Below are 11064 nucleotides of genomic sequence, written 5' to 3' on the forward strand. Positions count from 1 at the left end.
TTAATTTGCCTCGTAGGCCTCGACAGAATAACGTGGTTCTTTTGTTTTCTGGCCACCTGGCTTCAGCAACCAGTCTATTGAAAGTCGCAATGTATGTTAACAAGTCTTGGTTCCCCTGCCGGAGGGATAAGAGTTCGTTATCCACTGCTTGTTCCCGGGTATGGCGAGAAAACAGTTTTTTCATTTCTCTCTGGAACCCCCCATAGTCCTGTAACAATGAATCATTATGGGTCACCAACGGCACCGACCAATCCGCTGCACTTCCACTTAAGTACGATAGGATGAAAACTACCCGAGCTGGGTCATTTGCAAATGCCCCAGGGCGACAAAGGAAGTGAAGGCGACACTGATTTATGAATGCTGCATACTTCCGTGGGTCGCCCGAAAACCTTTCTGGTGGTGCTAGGGGAACTGTTCCAAGCAGCGTGATCTGTACTGGTGTGGGGGTATAAGATGGTGAGATAGGATTTTGCATCAGTGGATTTCCTCCAGGCAGAGGAGTCTACCCTGCCTGCGATTGCAAGAATTGTCTGCTGATTTCGTCGGTGTGCTCCTTGGTCACTATTAGGTCTCTCTGGAGTGCATTAGTCTCTTGTCGGGCTGAATGAACCTCAGCACGAAGGTCCCCCAACAATTGGGCCAATTGGTCAATTTCTGATGTTTCCACAGCGCCCAGGTGGATTATTTAAGTGAGGCTTCGCGTTCTGTTATGCTCACCTGGTATCCACGGGGATGCCACCCAGCCAGTTGGTCGTTGGTGCCCTTCCCAATGATTCCCTGGTGTAGTCTCGGTGTCGATGGGATTCCGCCTGGAAATGAAGACTATATTAGGACTGAGCGACCAAGGTCAGTTTTCCCCCACCTTCCTTGTGTTTCCAGCCCCTCCAGATTCTCTTCTCACCTGGTTGTCGGAATCAGTGGGCTCTCCATCCTGCTCTCTGGGCAGGGGCGCGTTGTCTTTTGTGGGCGCGGGCTGTCCAGTTAGTTCACTGACTGCTGCCTTTGTAGTGTCTTTCAGGTAGGTCTTATTGCGATTGATGGCGTCGTAATTCTTGCATGCCTTTTCTCTGTTCTAAATGTCTCCTTTTATCTCCCTAGGAGCGCGGAGTGTCCACTTGGAGAACTGGATATGCTGGTTCTCACCAGGAGATGATGGCGCGCTATAGCGCTATGATGCGGTAAGGAGGCACTCTGCGTAGCGCAGCGATGTCTTTTCCTCACTGACCTGTGCTTTTCTCTTTCCATAGGTCGCAGTGAGTTCCCAGCGCAGATCGAGTTCCAGAGCTATGCCGGCCGAAAAGCAACCAACCAGGTAAGTCTTTAAGCGCTTTGTGGTTGCAATGTCTTCACTACCTGCTTTAATGATGTCTTTCTCCTTTTCTCAGGTCCTTCGATCCGGCAGTGAACTCCACCAACAGAGCTGTTCAGGAGCTGCGAGCAGTGAAGGATGATGAATGCAGGTAAGATTCTGCTGCTAACAATGTTCTTGGTTTTTCTGCAGGTCCGGAATTCACCTGGCTCATGAGAAAGCTGGACACGGTGAGCGTCACTTTGCTAGAAGCAAAGTAACGTGAAGCGTGTGTTCTTATTCGGGTTTGGTTTAAATAGCCACTGTAAAGTAGTCCAGGTAAAGTAGTCCCTAGGCCACCACACCCAAAACACTAGACCGCATACCTTGGTTCTAGGAACCAAGCTATGTGGATGCCTCCATGTTGGCTGAAAGCCTAAATACAGTAGTTCCTCAAGCAGATGTCTTTCCTTACTGATGAGCCTGGCGCCTAAGGCGCCAGGACTGGCCCCAAGATGGCATGAGAAGTGGATGCCAGGCCTTATTAGTGATCCGAGCCCTGATTCCACTTGGCCAGTGGGGATCAGGGCTGAGGGTCGTGACATACTCTCTCATACCGTTTTGTGTGTTTGCATGCCATCTTACGTAACGCATATAACTATCTACAACACAACATGTAATTTACATAAAGTAGTGTGTACAAACACATGACGTCAAGTGCAGTGCAGTACACCTTGTAAAAGTGGGATTTGTGGGTGACCAAGTTCCTTGGTTTTTATCCCAACATCTGTGATGTGTGCATCCTTCCATCATCACACAAATGCGGTTATGAAAACACTTTATTCCTAAATGTATAGAGAGGTTATCAAGGTGGACTCAGCAATGTTTCGGTCCTCTGTAGCACTATGGTAGTGGCCTTCCTCAGGAGGAACTTTCTAAATGTCTAGACTTTCTAAATGTCTAGTCAGCAATGTTACGGTCTTCTGTAGCACTAGGGCAGAGGCCTTCATCAGGAGGAACTTTCTAAATGCCTAGAGAGGTTATCAAGGTGGACTCAGCAATGTTTCGGTCTTCTGTAGCACTAGACAAGCGGCCTTCGTCAGGAGGAACTTTCTAAATGCCTAGAGAGGTTATCAAGGTGGACTCAGCAATGTTTCGGTCTTCTGTAGCACTAGACAAGCGACCTTCATCAGGAGGAACTTTCTAAATGCCTAGAGAGGTTATCAAGGTGGACTCAGCAATGTTTCGGTCTTCTGTAGCACTAGACAAGCAGCCTTCGTCTGGAGGAACTTTCTAAATGCCTAGAGAGGTTATCAAGGTGGACTCAGCAATGTTTCGGTCTTCTGTAGCACTAGGGCAGCAGTTCTTCCTCAGGAGGATCTTGGAAATGGGACAAGTACAAACAACAGAGTGCAAAGGTGTACCGTCCTTGCACATGGATACTCATAGGAAAGATGGCGATGTCGTGTAGAACATAGGGTGATGTAAACAGTTCACAATTCTACTTTGCATCCCTAAAAGTGATCTGTAGGGGCCCCATAAGAATGTTAACAGATTTTGAGGGAAATGAGGGCACAGCATTACCTCAATGCTGCTAGAGTTCTCTATATCAGGGTAAAGGCAGCAGCATGGGGAGTCAGTCATTCTAAATATCCATTGTGTGCGCTCTCTCTGGGCTTCTTCATGGCACTTTGCGCGTTGTGGTGGGTGGGCTTCCGGGGATGTCTTTTTAGTTGTCTTTCCCGGTGAAGGTGGCAGTCTAGCGTGTTGGCAGGAATGATTCACGATGATGCAATGTCTAAAGGTACACACGCCGCGTTACCAACCCTGCAGGCAAGCGTGGAAGGCCAGGGGTGCACTGAGGACATTGTGTCATTGGAATGTGTCGCCCTGAGGAACCTTTGCCTGAGACTTCCGGTGCAGGGCCGGCCTGGGCCTGGCGGGAATAATGTGGATTGGTGGGTGATGTGTAGCACAGGCTGCAGCCATTCCGCTGCCACAGTTTATATGTGAATTGTTAAATTGTGGCACTTTGATGGCCATGGCGTAAAATGTACAGAGACAACGAGGGGATGGGAGTGGGGGAGAGGCGCATGGGGGACTCCCCACTATAAGAAAGAAGAAAACGAATATCTGGCAAAGGTGAGGACGAAATAACAGAACCGTGTAGCGCCTGGAAGGCTTTGGAGCACCACGTCTAGTGTAGGCCAGGGTACAGCACAGCTGGGGTGTACCCGAGCGCTGAATATATTTGAGGTTGTGTAACGGGGCTGAATTCCTGATGTGGAGAACTTAAAAACAATACATTGAGTAGTCTCTACAGGGCCGGTGAAGGACTGGCATTGAAAGTCCCGTGCTTAGGGCCCTTGCTGTGGTGCAGTCCAGCCTATGCATCTAGAGGAGGATGGCATGCGGCCTATGCAAAGGATGGATACAGCGAGAGACAGCCAACATGTCTCGGGAGGGTAGATCAACAGCAACGTGCTTGCCTTGGAAGCAAGGCGACACTGATTCCCAGGTCTGCGCTTAGAAACCTCTGGGTATTAAGCACGTTATAAATATCCTACCATTTCATATCATGTATGTGCAGTGCCACCGATGCGCAAGCGGCCTTTAAGGCGAGGTGAAACATTGAGCATCAGAAGTACTGTAATGTAAAGTGGTCTTGTATAGCACACGTCTGCCATTTTGGTGCCCTTGTTGCGTGTGGCTGAGCAAGGGGTTGGGGTGTTAGTGGAAGCTGAGCACGGTGTGGTTGTTTGTGATTTATGGCAGTGACACTTGGTGTGTGATTTTCTTAAGGCAAAGGCGGCCCAAGATCTCTTAGGTGTCAGGGCTGGGTCACTGAGTTACCCGATGGCATGGGAGAGGGTGATAGAGCTAAAGATCAGGTGTGACAGATCAACTTCTGGGGCACCAGTGGTCCAGCAGTGAATATGGGTTTCTAAACCATCAATCAGCCCCACACTTCTAATCCACCAGAAGGTATGCCAACAGGTTGGAAACACAAGCAAATTATAAACCTCCTTGTCCAATTTTGGTAACGTGGACAGAATGACAGGCTTATCTCTGCAAGGTCGTGGATCGTTGGTCAGTTGCAACAAAGCGAAAATACAATTACCCAAAAGGGACTGTCCAATCAAGATTGTATACAAATATCTACTTTATTATTATCACAACAGACAGTTCTTGCAACTCCTCAAAATACAACCCACCCTGTAAAGCAGTACCTGTAAAGCAATGCAGAGGACAGACAGTTTCAAAGAAGGAAAAGTGATGCACTCTGGATACTGACAGGAGAGTGGTTGGTATAGCAAATAATCGCAACTGTTCATGGATGCTTGGCTTCAGCATGAAGATGGCAATGGGTCTTAAAATGTTTCTAGGGGCCTACTGGGAAGGACCAGGGGGACAGAACCACAATGTGCCTTGTGCTGTAGATGTTTTTAATGTTTGACAGGGACAGGGTTGAGTCGGCTTCAAGGCACTTTGCAGGCTTCTGTGACAGAGTTCAAGTTAGTGTAGAGGAGCAGCCAACTGCCTCTGCAGGAATTCCCACCCCCCTACTACCTGTATGGTGGACGCCTGAAATGGTGCCATGTTTGACACCAGCAGTTGTGAGTATTCTGCATCAAGTCTTCGAGAAAATGTACCAACTGAGAAAACCCTATCAAATGTATTTCTGAAGAGATGATAATGAAGGAATATGAAAAAGAGAGAAAGAGGAGTTGGTGACGTCACAAGAAACGAGTGTGATGCACTGAGAAGACTGGCTGACGAAGAGAATGTTTGGACCTTATAGAAACCAATGACACAGTAAAGAATCGAATAAACTTTCCTGAGACAAACGAAGATTGTATGTGTGAAAAGTACTGAAGAAAATGCAAGCCGTTTGATAACTGAACAGATGCAACAACGCAAGTAGACTAAGTGATCTTAGAAGCTGGCTATATGTAGTGAATAGTGTGCAGGCGGTGCCACCATTATATAGAAGCTGGACATCTATGTCCCAATTTTTTATTTTTTTTTAAACTTAATTTTATTGGAGTTTATATCAAACATATTACAGCTTATACAACCAAAGTTAACAATCATAACAAGAAAGCAGGTATTACGGTCAAATAGAAAGCGCGGTTGAGATTTAGTTTCATATATCAGCAAAATTCTTGCATTTCGTTCCATCAACAGTTAACTCCCCTTTCCAATGTCAATAAGCATTGGTCGCTCTTCTCCCGTTTCCCCCCCTCCCTCCACCCCACAAGACTTTATAAACTGCCGCCATGGGATGTACTGTCTAGCGTTTGGCGGATTGGTTGATAGGTTTGTCAGAACTTGAGGCCTACCTTGTTCGGGAGTTTATCATGATGTTTCACTACTCATGGCATTGGTCATTCGCTAGGCGTTAGTGGGCTGTTCCGGGCATATATTTGTTGACAAACTGTAACCATAAGATGTCGCATTACGTGGCTTTCCCGTGTATAGATGCTGTGATTTTTTCCATGTTACACATATTGGAGGTCACATTAACCCATTCTTTTTCTGTGGGGATTAAAGGGGATTTCCGTTTCGAGGTCAATAGAGCTCTCACGGCTAATAACAGTGGTGCAGCTACATCTGTGACCCTTCTCAATTCATCCTCGATCCTCTCGAGACCAAATAAGATCAAGTAGGGGTCCGATGTTCGTTGGATCCCGTCTAGATCCTTAATCCAACCTAGGACTTCATTCCAGTATATTTTGACCTGAGGACAACTCCACCACATGTGCCAGTAATCTGCCGCAGACCCACATCCCCGCCAACACATTGGACTAGATGACTGATACATCTTGGAGAGCCTGTGCGGGTCATATTGCCACCTATTCAATAATTTAATCGAGTGCAACTTATATTGGCATGATATCGAAGCCTTGGGTGCTGTCCTACATATCTTATCCCATATCTCTGGGTCGATGTTTTTGCCCATGTCCCTTTCCCATTTTAACATAAGCGGTTCTGTTGAGCCATTTCCCGCTTCCATTAGTGTTTTATACAAGGCAGATATTAATCCCTTCGTTTCCGTCCTGGAGTCGAGTATGGTTTCAAACGGGGTAAGTTCCCTGCTCAGGTTTTCCCTCCATTCTGGTTTTGACAATACACCCTTGATCTGCAGAAAGTGGAATGCAGACAGTGTGCCTATTCCGAGTGCCTCCTCTAGTTCAGGGAGTGCAATGAAGGAGTCCTTCTTTAGGAGTTGTCCCACCCTCTCCAGGCCTGCCTCATACCAAGCTTGAAACCTTTCCACATTGGGGATCTGGTCATTCATGCCCCATGACCAAAGGTTGGATCAGTAGGATGGAATGACACTCATTAGTACAAATTTATATTTTATTAAATAAATGTATCATATGAAATAACAATTTCTCAATAGAAAATTCATAAAAAAACATTTCATATCCACATGCATAGCCACATACAGATCTCATTCATACATTTACACAGAGCACAATACCCCATGATATTTCACTTATCATTAGGTTTTAAGAACAGAGCTTCATTTATATTGAACAATAGACCCAGTCCCTAACATTAGGTGTCATGGTGTATATAGCACCAGATTTTTGGGTCAGGTATTTGTCACACAAAAAACGTTGACACGTGTTTCGGTCGGAGACCTTCCTCAGCACTTACATGTGTTCGTGGTGTAGCTCGAAACCATTCGTCGTAGTCTCACCACTACGAGACGCAGCGTATAAATAAAACACTTGATGTCTCATTCACAAAGTTCTGCCAAGAGAAAGCCCACATACATCTATGAGCCAGCATATATGTATAAGGAGATGCAGAAGACATCCCCATTCTAACACTCGTGTACATGAGGAAATCAGTAAAATAGTGCCCTGTTTGAACCTACAAAGGAGTGGGGATCGCCCTATGCACGCCATTTTTAGTATGTCGTAAACAGTGCGAGCCCAAACAAGGCTAGAAAGTGGGAGAAACAATTCCCAAAAATGTCACATGTAATCACGGAACTAATTAGGGAACCCTCAATTTAAGGCTACCGAACCTCAATATATAGAAAAGCACCGTGGAAGCATCATCACCCCCAAGTTGCACTAGTCCCATAACACATGTGTGCGAAATGCTTACGTGGGAAATGTAAGTTAACAGGATAAAGTCTCCACAGGTATCCATGTAGCTGCGGTGCTCGTACGGAAGCGCTCAACGTGACGGTGCCGAGCGGTCAAAGTAAATACTATTCACGAAAGGATGCCTCCACCTATCAACGTTTAATGCATCAAGGAATAAAGTATGACACAGCCCCTGCTAGGGGGACCTGTATTTACCTTTAGCTGTCCATCGATATGTTTGTCGCAGAGTGGAACCGTATTAATGTCACTCCAACTCCTCCGGCTTCATACGGAACTAGACATAGGTGAGGGACTATCTCTATTTATGAGATTCTCGCGTTCCTAAACACTAAAAACAGACTCGTGGACACCACTACCCTATTTTGTGTCGTGATAGCGTGTGATCTATGTATATATACTTTTTCACTGATAATCTCAAAGGCCATAGCAACAACAGTTAAACACGCAAAAGCATGTATCATGTGAAAGAACCTTTTGAGAATCCTTTTAATGATGAAATGGAGATCTGAATGACATGCCAAATTATTATCGAGCTCCCTAATTCAGGGAACTGGGTCCATTTGCCCATAAAAACTTATATGTGACAATATCAAATTATTTTTGTAACTTTGGTGAAATAATCAACATAGCCTTCCTAATGCAATAATAACCTTACTTTTCGTGCTTGGTCCGCGTTACCATTAAGCAACAAGTTATTGTATACATTGTGTTTTCACGGTGTAGCACATTAGTGTGCAAATTACTTAAATGGAGAAACACAGAGCAATTTTTTAGATATATTTTTTTCATACATTTTATATGGTGCCTAGTAGCCGAAAACATAAAAACATACAAAAGACTCCATGTATTAACACATTTCTTTCTGTACATAATCTTTAAGTATGTTTTACATTAGGTACTTAGTAACCGAACTTCTTAAAACATTGTCAGCATATCCCATCTGTAAATACATTTCCTTTTTATAAACAGGATAAACACCCCTCGAATAATATCGCGGGATTAGATATTTACTCCACATTTCAGTTTGGTGCTCAATATGTATGGTTGCCCATATCCCAAAATGTCGGTTGTATGGGCCCCTAGTACTTGAGACAATTATTTAGAACCAGATTATTCCATTCCACCGAGACATTCAACCCCTTATGGACTGTGTTTAATGTATGGATCCATTTTTGTTCAATACGGTGCAATGTTGTACCTATGTCACCTCCTCTTGCATTGGGCTTTATATGTTGTAGTATAAACCACCTCATATCCGTATCTTTATGTTGCATCTTTACAAAATGTTCAACCAGTGGCTTGTCTGCTACTTTATTCTGTATACAGCTTCTATGCTCAGATATACGCTGTCGAATTTCTTGTGTAGTTTTACCTACATATAGTAGTTTGCATGGACAAGTGATAATGTACACTACATTTTTGGTCAAGCAGTTGGTGTGGCAATTCATTTTCCAGACTCTTTGGCCATATTGAAACTCACGTTTTGTCTCTGTTAAGGGGCACGCAACACATCCGCCACACTTATAGTGGCCAACAATGGGTGGTAATCCCCATTGATCATTGATGGTACGTTCTCTAGTTGGCTCTCGGTATGTGTGTACTAGTTTTTGTCTGAGATTTTGATTCCGCTTAAATGCAAACATCGGCTTTTCTTTCAAGGACCCAGGTTGTTTTATTAAATTCCAATGTTTTCCAATAATCCGCTTGACATCCCCACTTACTGGATTGAAAGTTGTGACACACACCAGGCGTTTAGATTTGGTTTTATTGTGTTTAGTGAGACAGATTTCTCGGTTCGTATTCTCTGCCCTCTTCAATTGGTCTTTCACGAACCTTCTCGGATAACCCCTCTTGGTTAGCCTATCCCTCAGTTGTGCTGCATGTAGTTTAAACTCATCCACCTCAGAACAGTTTCTCTTAATACGTAGGAACTGCCCGTAGGGGAGGTTTTGACGTAAACTTGCAGGGTGAAAACTATCAAAATGTAACAAAGTGTTTTTGTCAGTTGGTTTCTTAAACAGAGTCGTGATTCGTTGGTTCCTGCTCCTTTTGATCAAAAGATCAAGGAAACTGACTTGACGATGGTTATATTCAATTGTAAATTTTATTTTGACATCACAGTGGTTGACCCATTTGTGAAACTCAAGAAGCGATGTAATCGAACCCCTCCACACCAAAAACACATCATCGATATAACGATGCCACATTTTTAAATGATTATTCAAAGTTGGGTGACTTTTTAGCTCATTGTCTTGTCCCAGTATGAACTTGTTTTCAAAATCTGCCATATATACATTTGCGATATCTGGAGCAAACATAGTCCCCATACTGACCCCTTTCTCCTGTTTATAAAGTTGTTTTTTAAACAGGAAAAAGTTTTCAGTCAGCATTCTATACACTCCCTAAAATTCATAAAAATCCTACTCATCCACCTGGGAGGCCTATTGTTTCAGCTATTGATTCATTATTGGAAACATTGTCTTTGTACGCAGAATTTTTTCTCAAACCATTCGTACAAATGATGCCATCCTATGTATAAGATTCAACCCATATGAGTAACATTATAAGTGACATCGTAATGGAAGAAGGGGACATTCTGGTAACAATGGACGTCGAATCATTGTATACTGCTATCCCGCAAATAAAGTGTCTACATATTCTGGGTCTCTATCTGGATAAGAGAATTAGACCACATTTGCCTCCAACCGAGTTTATCCAAGAGTGCATCAGGCTAGCAATGACTGAAAACTTTTTCCTGTTTAAAAAACAACTTTATAAACAGGAGGAAGGGGTCAGTATGGGGGCTATTGTGTTCTGTGGAAATGTATGAATGAGATTTGTATGTGGCTATGAATGTGGATATGAAATGTTTTTTATGAATTTTTTATTGAGAAATTGTTATTTCATATGATACATTTATTTAATAAAATATAAATTTGTACTAATGAGTGTCATTCCATCCTACTGATCCAATCTCTGGATATTTATTCAGTATACCTGAAGGATCAGGGTTTAAAGTGCAGGTCTACCCCTTTATTTTTCCCATGACCAAAGGTGACTTAATGGTGATAGCCATGTGGTAATCTTTTCCATATCCCTACTCTCTCGCCATATTTACCATATGGTTACAAACATCGGGTGTGTCTTAGATCTTTTCAGTACCCTCTTCCTAGGGGACCATAGCCATTCGGAGATTTTTGCCGGGGACAGGTAGTGATTGTCCATAGCAATCCACTGGGGTGCTTTTTGGTTACGAAGATGGGGAATAAGAATACGTAATTGGGCTGCCTCATAATATTTTTGGATGTCTGGGAGACCCACTCCACCCTTGTCTTTTGGTAATGTCAAATTGGAGTACGCAATTCTGGTCTTTTTCCCTTGCCATAGGAATTTTAATATCGCCTTCTTGACTTCTGCATAGAATTGACGTGGCATCTGAATGGGGAGCATTTGAAAGGGGTATAAAAATCTCGGGAGACAGGTCACTTTTATCGCATTTAAATGCCCCAACCAGGATGTGGTTAGGTTATCCCATTGGGCAAGGTCTGCGTGAAATTTTTGGAGGAGCGCAGGGAAATTGGCTTCATATAAATCTTTTAGTGATCTTGTGACATGTATGCCTAAGTACTTCATTTTTTTTCGTGTTCA

The sequence above is a fragment of the Ambystoma mexicanum genome, chromosome 13, assembly GCF_040938575.1.
Source record: "Ambystoma mexicanum isolate Mex_15411 chromosome 13, UKY_AmexF1_1, whole genome shotgun sequence".
Taxonomy (NCBI): Eukaryota; Metazoa; Chordata; class Amphibia; order Caudata; family Ambystomatidae; genus Ambystoma; species Ambystoma mexicanum.